This window comes from Gymnogyps californianus, chromosome 1 (genome assembly GCF_018139145.2).
Source record: "Gymnogyps californianus isolate 813 chromosome 1, ASM1813914v2, whole genome shotgun sequence".
In the NCBI taxonomy this organism is placed as follows: Eukaryota; Metazoa; Chordata; class Aves; order Accipitriformes; family Cathartidae; genus Gymnogyps; species Gymnogyps californianus.
The window spans coordinates 142,652,335-142,664,724 of NC_059471.1; the positions used below are offsets into that span (position 1 = coordinate 142,652,335).

The following is a 12,390-nucleotide window of genomic DNA, read 5'->3' on the forward strand; positions in this document are numbered from 1 at the left end:
ACCAGCATTACACTCTGCAGAACCTTAATTTGATCCTACAGACACCTTAACGTGCCAATCTCATGACGTCCAAAAACATGGAGACCAGCTTCCAAAGGGCCTGTGTGTTCTTTTCCCCATCCCTTACACTCCCTATGATCTGGGCTAGTCTAAATAGCTAAACTCCTTCAACAGTGCTCACACCTTTCCCGTGTTTTGCAAAGGCTGTATTTCTGTCTAAACTTCATACATGGCTATAGCTAGTGAGTACACATACTTTAGAGAGAAAATATCAAGTCAAGACTTCAGTAAAACACCTACCTAGACTTTCTGGATTATTCTGGATCCTTTGAATGGACTTGAAGTTCCCTGAACTCTGGAGGTATATGAGAAATTAAATTTTGCTCAGATCAAGACCCATGCCGTGGAAAGACACTCAGCAGCGCAGAACAGACAGTCTAAGCACACTCAGCAAACCCAGCACATCCTCAAAGCGTCTGATGTACTGCAAGAACCTCTGATGAAGCTCTGTGCACGTAGCAACCATGCTCCTCCTGCCCCCTACCTGCAGTGCTCCCTGGGACAGCAGGTAGCCAGCAGTAAACCACAGGCCACAAAAACAACCGTGAACAGCACACAGCCTGCGAGCCACAGCTTGGTCACTCCTTTAAGCGCAAGCATGATCATAAGCCTTAACCACACCTTACCGCTGGAGACAGAGAAACTACCTCTGGCGTTTTTGCCAAATTCTGCATCAAAGGGCAAAGGCCAACAAAACAGCCTTCAAGTCACTCACCAAACCACTCTTCTTTACAGCAAGGAAAGACGTTATTATTAAGGACCTACCTTCTGAATTTTAGAACTTGGTCTGAAATCCTTCAGACTCACACTGCACTGGGCTGAACCCGTTGGCCCATGAACACCCAACCACAAAGCTGGGAGAGAACCAGACTCCCATGACCATGCCTGCTGACAGAGCACAGGGACAGCTGTGTGCACAGCTGCCACAGCATCAACGAAAGGTACCACCCTTCCTCATCTCCAAAAACAGATCCTGGTGCTGGTTTGGTAAATGCATGTGTGTTCTTGTTTCTGTCATTCATAAAAGAGTACTACGGGGAAAGATTTGAAAATGAGGCGGCTGGGGGGTTGTTTGTTTGGCAGTTTGTTTGTTTTTACAGTATTAAAGCTATTTTTCTGTTACCAACTAAAAACTGCATACTTTGTATCTCCCTTCACAACCACTGCAGTGTCCATGAGCTATCTGGGGTTATATTCTACATTCACATATAAAATATACTCTCTACTTTTTCCCTAGATTTTTGTTTCAGAATTGATCAGTCTGAGAAAAGGCATGCAAGACCAAATCTTCATTTCCTCTTATTTTGACACATCTGTTACAGAGCAAGAAAATAAAGCTGTTCTCCCAAATCCGTCACATTTGGAGCCACGAGAACTCTTTGATTTAAAATGTGCTGATTCATGCTAGCGGTTATCAGATTTTTCCGATCTGAGACATAATTAGGCAGCTGTCTGACAGCACAAAGATTCTCCAGTTTAGAGTTCAGATGCTGCAACAGTCGGCTCAAGTCTCAGCATTAAGTTTTCCACTAATATTTAGGAAAAAGCCTATAAAGAAAGATGCAAGTACAAATCAACTTTTGGATCAGTGTACTTGATCTTGGAGCCTTTTGTCCACAGGTGGCATTCGATGGAATTCTTTTCATGCAAGAGTTACATGCGGGAGTTACAACACTGTGCCTACTGGAAGTGTGATTACCATCAAGATGTATGCAAATAGCTGCTTAAAGTCACACTTTTTGTTATTTTTATCTTACCTCAAACACCATGAGCCAGAAACTGCTTAAATGGCCTCTGGTCCTGGTTCTCTGACACAACCTGCACTGCTTAATGATGGAGAGCGGCAGAAGGGAAAGTGAGCATCCTCACCTTAACACAAACTGGGACACAGGTTTCCAGCCCAGTGCTGGACAGGAGATCTAACCTCCCTGCCTAAGTATTCTCATGTGATATGGAGGAACCAGGCTTCTGCATCTCCCAGCGGTTTTAGCAAGATTCAGACTTGCACCACGCTTTTCAAGAAAGAGAAGAATGATTCTGGTCTTCACCAGGGGCCATTCCTCATGGTCCTGAGATGACATGCGGGAGAATATGCAACATGCAAGGCACGAGGGTGATATTTAACAGAATTCCCCGCAGACAGCACCTCTAACGAAGAGCACTCTGATGAAGCATTAGCTTTGTCAGCCCGGAGGGGCCAAGCACTCAACAGCAAGAGAGCACAGGACTCCCACCCAGGGGATATGTTGGGTTTGCGAGGCCGTACTGCACAGCCTAAGCCCTTTCCAAGTTCTCCACCTGCCTCCCCCACTAATGATGAAGATGGCCCAGGCAGGGGCAAGGAGAAGAAAGGCTATAGCTACGACTGGCTGCAAGACCTCTATCTATTTCCACTGAGGAAAGAAATCAGCTCTTTACATAATTGGTTTATCTTGGCCTTTTGACAGAAACAGAAGCGCAGCCATTGGAAAAAGGATAAAGCTTTAACCCACCACACTCTCCTTGTGTACAGCAGAAGTCAGAGAGGAACGAAGTGCTCTGGAAGTTAAAGGATATCAGGAAATCATATATGCCCATAGCAAGGGCAATATACATCATGGGCAAGCAACAGTGAATCCAGTGTGATGACCGAATTAACGGAAAATTCCAACCTTTAAGCAGAAATATAGTACTATCTTGGCAGCGAACACTACTAGAAAAATAACAAACGGCCACTATTCTCAGCCTGAGCTGAACCAACACACAAGTCAATTTGTGAGAGAGGGGTGGGGGGAAAAAAAAGGAGGGAAAAAATGGATGCATCATTCCCTGCGTCTCGAGGTGTGTTCACAGCTGAGCACTCTCGCTAGGGCACTCAGAACAAGGAGAGATCCAAAGCAAAGATCCCGCCAGAAACCCACTGAGACAGATGTTACAACTTAGCGTGACCATCTGCTGAATTTGCCTGAAGTTGGAAACATGCAACAACTGCAGATAATAACCCCATGGCAAGAGAAACACTGCCCTCCAACAGAAGGACCAAGCTTTAGTTCTGGATTGGATGCTGACTTTTCCAAACATTGGGCAAGAGATGTAATCTCTCCGGAATAACATGGAGCCTTTCCTATGTTACTCAAAGATTAATGCTTGTAAACCTGCCGTCTTCAAAGAACTATCTGAACTGTAAACTTCACTGATTCCTGAAGCTGTCATTAAATGGCCATCCTTTCTCCATTCACAGATCGCCTGTTTAGCAGTCAACTTTTCAGCACTAAGTCAGTTTCCTACCAAGACACAGGGAAGGCTGATGCCTTAGTCCCACTCAAACTAAAAAAGTCAGCACAAATGCAAAGACTGACAAAGGAAGAGACCCAGGCACAGTACATCTGCTAAGGAGACACTGCAACACACCGGTTAGGCTCTGGGCACACAAACACATTTACAGTACGGCAAGTCAGGGTGGGAATTTATACTAGATGCTAAATAAATGCTAAATAAATGTCTGGGCATAAACACCAGCAGTAAACACGAGGCAAGGCAATGTAGTTTACCTCTCCTGGGCTGGATCCAAGAGCAAAGTCGCTAATGGGATGACTAATGGGATCTCACAATTACAAATGGGGGAGGGGGGCCGCTATTCAGCCTAAGTACAGGAAGGTACTAAGTGGTTTTATTTATGAAGATATTAAGTGGTTTTATGTATTCTTAATGCACAGCTGTAGGCACAAGCTCCACACAAGACGAGTGAACACAACAAAACCTGCCTGAACCTTCCAATAAACCTGTTCCTTGCATATATAAATTTACAGATGTGGCTTGGCCAGACAGAAATAGGTCAGATCATAATTGCACAGCTTTAAAGAAGCAACATAACTTGAGTTTTGCTTTGAAGCCTGAAAATAACAAAGGTAAGTACAAGAAGAAGCTGTCTCAGGCATACCAACCTAACTTGCGTATCACCATTTACAAGCCAAGGCAGAAGTTAAAGTTACCAGCACCTTCTTAAGGAAGGGCATGCAAATTCAGCAGTGCGACAGGGGCTTTACTGACCACCTCTAACACCACAGGAATTTCCAGGATGCTCCATTACCTCCCCAAATCCTGCCTAATATTTGGGCTCCTACTTTCTCTGTTGAAAACTACTGCAAACCAGTGGACTCCCCAGTCACAGGCATTTATTTTTTTGCGCTCCTCTTGCCCCACCCCAGGAGTCAGGGATACATTTTTGGACCATCTGTACAGGATCTGGCCGGTTTTGTGATCTGGCCACCTCTCCGCACTCCCCCCACCTTCACAGAGAACACATAACGCGAAGCACAACAAAGGAAATTAGTCATTTATTCAAATGAGTTTACAGCAACACTATCTTGTCCTGAGTAAGCCAAAGGTATATTTTGATGCAATCACACCACTGTCAAGAAAGTGACTAAACCTTCTCTGGTTTTAAACCTCTTCAGGGGAAGGATTTTCACTTCATTGAAACTGCTCCTTGAAGCAGTGAAAGACAGAAACACCACAGAAACCCCATTTGGATGGATTCAAGAGACACAAAACCTCCTGAAGGACACTGTACCGCGCACCTCATAACATGCAGCGCTGCCTGTCCTCAGGCCAACCAGACCTGACCAGTGAGCAGCAACCAGACCTTGTCTTCCTCATCACCAGCGAGCAACGGGACCAGACAGGCTGGCAGCACCACCTGGGAACCTCAGTCTCCCGGGAATGGCTGTAATTTCAGGAATGTTAACAATTATTCTCATGTTGACACGTGTCACAAGCAAAGTCTCCCCATACACCTCCACAGACATTTTTGTCAGGACCCCATTCCTTCCTGCAACGTGCTTTACACTGCACAGGCAACGCAATGCAGAATGGAAACAGGACTTGCATCTAAGTAGGGAAAAAAAAGATGACATACACCACAGCTTTCTGCCCCATGTGACGTCCCTGATTTCAAGGCGCTCCACCCTGCGTTTCAGGGACAAGCAGAAACATTGCTCACCAATTTTTTTCCAGGGCATGGATCTGCTGCAGACACATGTGCACAAGACACATCCACTTAAATATTCTTCAGCAGAACTCTTAAACCCAGAACCAATCCAGCAAATCGATGAAAACCCAGGGCAAAACTCACCAAAGCTAAGGAAGCGCTTGAATCTGGACCCATGCGTTTGGACTCGGGCTCTTGCTCTTACCTCATTGAAGAGGGTTACAGTGGCTGCTGAATACCTAACAGCACCTTGTTCAAAGGCAGCATGCCTCAAAGCAGGAGCAACGCTGCTGAAGAGGGAACCTGTTCCTAAGGGCTCTGCTCCACAGCCAGGCAAACAGTGGAGCTCCCACTGCCTTCGGGGAAAAGAGAAACATCAACCTCATACTCCCAGCACGGGAACACCAACCTTAATTTATGAGCAACACAGCATGCCATTGACAGCCATTCTCACTGGCAAACTGAACAATTCCCTCTGCTTCTAGGAGCTGATCTATTTGATACAGCTTTTCAAGAAACTGTGCTAAATCCTATTGTCAAAATTCCCCTGGGACAGGTACTAAGCCAAACTAGGGAGCACTTTGGCTCTTAATTTCTTACTGATGTGAAGAAGTTAAGAGGCCAAAATCCTTGCTGCGTCTGGAACCGAGAATTTAATCAGATTTCAGTTTTCCTGGTTTCCAGGATGCCTCTCGAACCAACCTGCCATGCCACCTCACTGAGCGCACCAGTTTTACTGAAACCCATACTCATGGTTTTTATTATATTTACAAGTCCCTTTTGTCCTTCACAAACATAAATCCTCAAGCTATGGCTGCTACCTTTAACAGACGCAATAAATCCAGAGTTGGCGCACCAAAACATCTTCCTCTCAGATACTTGATCGTGTAAGCACAGAGAATATTCTCACTCTGTGACCCATTTTTGCTGTTTACTTTTTGGCATGCAGAGACACTCGTATTGCTCAATCGTGCTGCCACTGCAATACATACCAGAGCTTACATATTGTGCTGTTGGTAGTATCTGTGCTTGGGCCAAAATAAGGAGAGCCAGCAGGGCCTCTGAAAGCTCAGACATAGCCAAGCCCAAGTCCTAAACACTTCATCTGTGTTTTTGCACAAGATAGGCAGTGCTGCACTTCCATGAGAGAGCACACCCGTGTTGTTATACCACAGCGAAGCATTTAACACCGAAGCTTAGTTTTCCCCCCACAGAAATAACTATATAGGTGTAAAGCACCTTTTTAATGCTACAGCTGCACCTCAGCCAGGGTGTGAGCTAGCACAGCTATTTCAGTTTTTAGAAGTCACAGACCTAAAAAAAACAGACCTAGAAGAAATAATTACAGGATGTAAGAACTCCAGGCCTTAAATCAAAACACGTTTGTTAGTTCAAGATAAAACTCACAACTGAAGTTTCACAGTACTTGCGGCTGAAGTGTCCTACTAAAGCCTGAAAAGATTAAACTGGAGCCGACCTCTCCCCAAAATTTCCCTAAAACCTACGTCAGTTCCAGCACATAACTAAGTTACAGAAAGTCAGGAGCTAATTTCCGACCCTCCCTCTGAAACCGCTCTCCTTCCCCCTTCCAGCTAGGATGCAGCAAACGCAGCACGGGAACACCTAAACGTAGCCCGAGGACAGAGGGCCGGCTGCTTTTTGGCAGGGGCGAGGGCAGGCTGGAGGGGAAACCTCTCGTCGCACCCCCGCCGCCACCCTGAAAGCTGCCCACTCCCCGCACGGTGCTTCGGAAGACGCGCCGGGGGTGCCCGACCCACGGCGCTGGGCTCATGGCGGGCTCCCAGTCCACGCGTGGGGCGCGCAACAGCTCCCGGCCCCCCGCTCCCCGTGGGGACACCCACTGCCCCCAGGCGGGGCAGGCGGCCCGGGCCCATGGCGGCGGAGAGGAGCCCGCCCCGCTGCGGCCCGCACAGCGCGGAGGGAGCCGTCGGTGCGCGCTGACGCCGCCGCCCGCGCAAGGCAGCCGCGGGGAAGAGCACGGCGGGGGCTCAGCCCGCCGGGACACAAAGTTGCCGCGGTCGGGCTCAGTTCGGTTTCGGACAGCGGGACCGGGCCCCGGGAGCTCCTCGGCGCGCCCCTTACCTGCGCCCAAACCCCGGCGGGCCCTCCCGGGGCGGCCGCGCCTCCGCCTCTACCGGCTCCGGGCAACCCCCGCCGCCGTCCGGTCCGCGCCGCTCCGCCGCCCGCCCCGTCCCGGCCGGCCCCGCCCACGCCCCGCCCCGGACCGCCCGCGCCCGCGCCCCCGCCTCGCACACGGCGGCCGGGACCCAGCGGGGCCGCGCCGGGCCGGGCCGCGCCGCGCCGGGCGGTTGCCTCGCTCCCCGCCCCGGGGCCGGGCCTCCCCGACGGGGCGGGCGGCAGCGCCGCGCCGGGCCGGCGGCCTGATTGGGCCCGACGGCAGTCACTCGGCGTCGCCGGCGGGCGGAGGGCGGGGCGGGCTCGGCGCCGGGGCCCGGGCCGGAGCCCCCTCCCCCCCCCCCCCGCGGCCCTCAGCCTCGGCCCTGCCCACGGCGGGGCGCCCGGCCCGCCCCGCCCGACGGGAGCCTCCGGAGGTGCCGCCCGCCGCCGCTCCCGGGGCCCGGGGCGGGGTGAAGCGCAGGGCAGGGCCGCTCTCCCGCCGGCGGGGCTCCCCGGCGTGGGGTGGGGTCGGGGCGGCCGGGAGCCCCCGAGTGCCCTGGGCCCCTTACGGGGGAACAGCCCGGGGTGCTCCGGCGGGCTTCCCGCCCGGCCCGGCCCGTGGCCGCGGCGCTCCCTGCCCGCCTTCGCGCCTCAGGATCCGTCCCTGCCCGGCCCTCGGCCGACAGTTCCACCCTCTGACGCTGGGCCGAATCCTGTGTGATCCCCCCACATTGCTCCTCGGGAAGGGAAGGAGGGCCGGCCACGGCTCCCTGAGGAGCAGCTCCGGTCCCGCAGCTGGAAGGAGACATCCCGCCTACCGCCGGCCACCGCAGCAAAGTCCGCGGTGGGGATGGGCGCGCTCCATCGACTGCCTCGCATCCCACCCCCAAAACCAGCCATGCCTTTGCCTCTTGCACGGCAGAGTGGTCGGCAGAGGCCAGAGATACTGCTCCTTCAGGAGCCTAGCCACGCGACTAGCGGACCGGGGAGCTTGGCTTGGCGGCCAGGTCCACCCAACTAACTCTTAATTTTGTTTTGAGTTGACCCAAAACTTTTTATTTCAGAGCTCTTCCTCCAGTCCCCTCTCCAAAGGCTGGGTTCGACAAAACTCTTGATGTAATGTTTTTGTGTGTGGAAAAAATGATTTGGTTGTACTTCGTTTCTGACCATAACTTCTAAAAAAGTGGAAGTTTCCATTCAAAAGCATGTTAAAAGTAAATATTCTGAATTCTCAACAAAAACGGGAAGGCACCATTTGCTGTTGAAGCACAGTTTGTAAAGAGGGCAAGTCGATTCAAAACACTTTTTTCTGGAAAGTTACTGGCCTGTCACATTGGCCACACAGCTGTAGTGTGTCTCAAATTAAACAGGGGTACCGAGCCAAGAAAAGAAATGCATGCAGCCATGCACTTAAAAATACCTGGTTTTCTCTGGTATCTTCTATTTCTAGTACTTCTGTTTCAAAACTTTGGTGGGTTACTATGGTTTTTGATGCTCTGGCATCAGTGTCTACAATTGGTCTTTTTGCCCATTTTCTCTAATCCTCATCGAATCTCCAGGACACGTTACCAGTTTGCTGTCAGCCGATGGTTAAGTGCTAGCACCAGGCTGAATCACAGGGCTCTGGCATCCAGCGCTCCATCCCTCCTGAAATGGCTGGGGTTGGACTTGCCCAATGACAAGCACTTGGAACAAATACTGATGTCCGCTGAAGTCCGACATTCATCAGCCTTTGTCTTCTGCATTGACTGTTCTGTTGATTCTTTTTTTTACACTTTAATTAATTTTTAATTCAGAAAGTGAAGATTCTTATTAAAGAACCTAATGCAGAAGGGCTTCGTTAGTCAGGTTGGTGTGTGAGTGAGATCTCCCTGAAAACAAATCTGAGCTGACAGAACATTTCAAACAACTGTTTGAATACTTTCGTCAAAGAAAATACCTTTGCAAGTTAAGACAAATCTCTGATAAGGCTTTCTGGCTTGCTTATCTCTCATCTCCCAAAATAGCTTAGCCGTTTTTGCTCCAGGCTGGTTTGCAAGGAAAGGTTGATTTTCTCCACCTTTGTGAAAACGCAGCAGCCTCTGAGAAGGCAAACATCTCGCTCGTCCCTCGCGTGAAGGCCGCCGGAGGTTACAACAAGGAAGAGTATTTTCCAACATTCTTCACTGCTTGAGGAGGTGGAGGGGAAGAGCTTTTCCCTCACTTTGCAATGGGAACACGTACCGTCTCCATGGTTACAAATCAATAAGTGGCATTAAGCCTAGTATTTCAAGAGCTGTCAGAGGCATTTTGAAAGCACAGCATACACTCTCTTACATGATCTTCTTCGGGGGGTACTTCGAGTCTTCTGCACGTTCACGGCATGGTACAGCTAGGGATACGGTGTTGCAGTGCAGTTATTTTTCAGCTGGATCAGTGGGGTGAGCAGACACACTCCAAGCCTCCGAGATCACTGTCACAAAGCGGGTGTCTGGGAGTCAGGGGCGGGCGCACGAGCAGGACCATGCCTCCCGCTGGCAGTGACTCTCAGACCAAGCCCCTTGCAAAACAGCAATGAATAGCACTCTTATTAAATCTGCAGTGCATCTATTCCATGGTTTTGCCTGCGCTTCATTGCTGAGTGATAAACATAGTGCAGGTTTTAATGCAGTTATCCTTACTACATTCTCACAAGCATTACTATCTCATTTTACACAGTTTAAGTGACTCACCTTGGTTAATTGGGAGTGTTAATGACTTGTAGTGATCCGGATTTCAACTTCCTCTGGAAGTCGTCTGGTTTTAGCAGCACGATGGTCATTAGCCCCATGCCTCAGTATCAGTGCTAGCTCACAGGCAGGGCCCTGAAATACAAGATTAAGCTGTGTACATCGCAGCCAATTTTTAATTCATTTTTTTAAAACTTCAGCACCTTGTTGGGCCCCAAAAGTTTTCCTTTAGACCAAACCCACTCCCCAAAATACAGCAGCTGAAAGAGACGAGGGATCTCCTTCCCAAAGGGCAATGATTTCACACCCAGGCTGTGCAGGGCTTTCATTTCAGGACAGCTCAGAAAGTGGATTCTGTCGCTCTCTTTATTCCCAGCCTGGTGTTAACCCCGAAGCTGCGCCAGGGTGTTTTCAGGTCAGGTCTCTGCTACCGAGTCTCCTGGCACAGTTGTGTCAGCCAGAGCTGTGATGAGATAAGATCCTTTGAAGGCAGAGCTGTGCCAGCAAAAGCACCTTGTGCAGATGTAGGTATAAGCAGAGAAAACGGCGCTTTTGTCCGGGTAGCTTATTTCACTTGAGGAAGCTGGAATTCGCTCTCTCAGCAAAAGCACGGTTTTACTGTTAGAAGCTGCATTTACCTTGGAAATGTTTGCTCTTCTGACCAAGTATTGTAGCTATGCTGTCAAAGCTGTCCTGGCTTTCAGCTACCTGAAGTATCCTGACTGTTTAATACTCAACAGAGCTAATTGTTTTAGCCAAAACGTCGAGCTTCGGTATGACACTATGTTCAGTCCTGGGACAAAGCACTGCACGAACAGTTTCTAGCTGTCAAATCAATAATTTAACCTTCCTCCTCATGTTTAAATTCCCCTCCAATCCCTTCCTAAAAAGGAGAGGAGGAGAGGAGAGATTCAGTGCCCAAAGGATCGACTTAATCCATAGCAGCTGAAGTACAAAATGCCCCCAAACTGTACCCCCCAGAATGGTCAAACTTCTGACCTCGGCTGTCCCATCCCTGAGTCTTCCCACAGCCAAGCTTTTGAAAACACCGTAAGAAAAGCCCCGCACACTGAACCTACTGCTGAACTGACAGAAGGGCTGCTGCCTTGGCTCTGCTGCGCTGGCCAGACAGATCTGCGCAGGGCTGAAGTGCTTCACACGAGCAGTTTCTCTCTAGAGTTTTGAGTTCAAACCCCCGAGAAAGAAGGCGGCCATTTAAGAAACGACCGATCTGCTCCTGTGCATGGGATTGTTCCTGGTGCCCCTAATCCTCTGAGGTGGGGTTACCTGCAGGCCCAAGAGCCTCTGGCTGCAGTATGGGGTGACACTGCAGCAGGAGGAGGCCAAAGCACATCACCTTTCCATTTGAGAATCTGCGATCTAGGGGTTAGTAGTGAAATCCGTCTGTGAAGAGTCTTCCTGAAGGCTGGATAAAACTGAGTCTCCCAGAAAGTGCTGGAGAGAAGATGCCATTTCACACTTCTGTCGACCATGCTGTCTTTGGTAAGGTGCTTGGTGTGGCCATCACCAGCCTATCGAGATGACCAGTCTTGTGTCTTTTATCTGGAACCTTGTGCAATTAGCCCCTGAAAACCAAGAAAAAGCAAACTCAAGTTCTTTCTCAAGTGGGCAAGAAAGCTTCCCATAAAACTTCGCACACCCATGAGGGTGAAAAAGTAATTAGCTGCAGGAACTTCTCCAGCCTGAACACTGAGATGAACCTCAGATGTGTCAGTGTGTATCTGGAAAACACAAAAGTAGTATTGTTGACCCAAAAATCAGGATTCTTTCACCCGGTGTGCAAAAAAGCCAATTAACACACAGAGTCAAGGTATTTGTTTATTTCATGTCTGCGCAGAGATGGGTGCTAGGTGGTAACTCCACAAAGCTAGCACACCTGGGTAACACAGGGTAAAGCATTTTATACCTTTTGAGTAACAGTCATCAGTATTTTTACAGTTTCGCTTACTTACCCTCGTTCCTATTGGTTCTCGCAAGCCTCATCTCCACTTAAAGTCACAGCATCCTCTTTTTTTACTGCGCATGTTCTGTGAGGAAGGGGCTTCTGTTGGGAGGGGGCTCTCCCTACCTAAGGGCAGGTTTTCTAGTATGTTAATTAGGATAGTTCACTCAAAGTTCAAGTAGCTCTTTGGTTGCCCCTGTGCTTATCTTGGTATTTCTTTACCCGCTGACTTATGGTGTCATCGTATTTCTCTTCTCAAGGTCGCGCCTCGTTGACTAATCCTTTATTTTTGTTTCTTGCATATCTCTAACGGTATTACTAAGGAGAAGATGCTGCAGGTGTTATGTAAAATGTGAGCAAGAGAAAACCTCCTGGCCTAAGCAGGAATCACAACAGGTTTGGCTGGAGGAATCCGTACACGTTCAGTGGCAATAGCGTAGCTGTTGCAAAGATTGGGTGTTTCAGATGGTCTTGTCTTCCATTATTGAATGATTGCTGTCATTAAAAGCAGGAAAGGAGAGATTACAGTTCGAAAGTTTTACATTCTAAAA

The 12,390-nt window shown here is 49.4% G+C and overlaps 1 protein-coding gene across 4 annotated transcripts in view; it reads right to left on the reverse strand.

Moving 5' to 3' along the window:
• Positions 1-7,194, reverse strand: part of PPFIBP1 (PPFIA binding protein 1) — a 119,857-nt gene extending 112,663 nt beyond the window's left edge. For all 4 annotated transcript variants that reach the window (XM_050915070.1, XM_050915055.1, XM_050915062.1 and 1 more), the window contains exon 1: positions 7,133-7,194. The gene's annotated coding sequence lies outside the window, so the exon portion shown is untranslated. The remainder of the gene's footprint in view (positions 1-7,132) is intronic.
• Between the last annotated feature and the right edge of the window lie 5,196 nt (positions 7,195-12,390).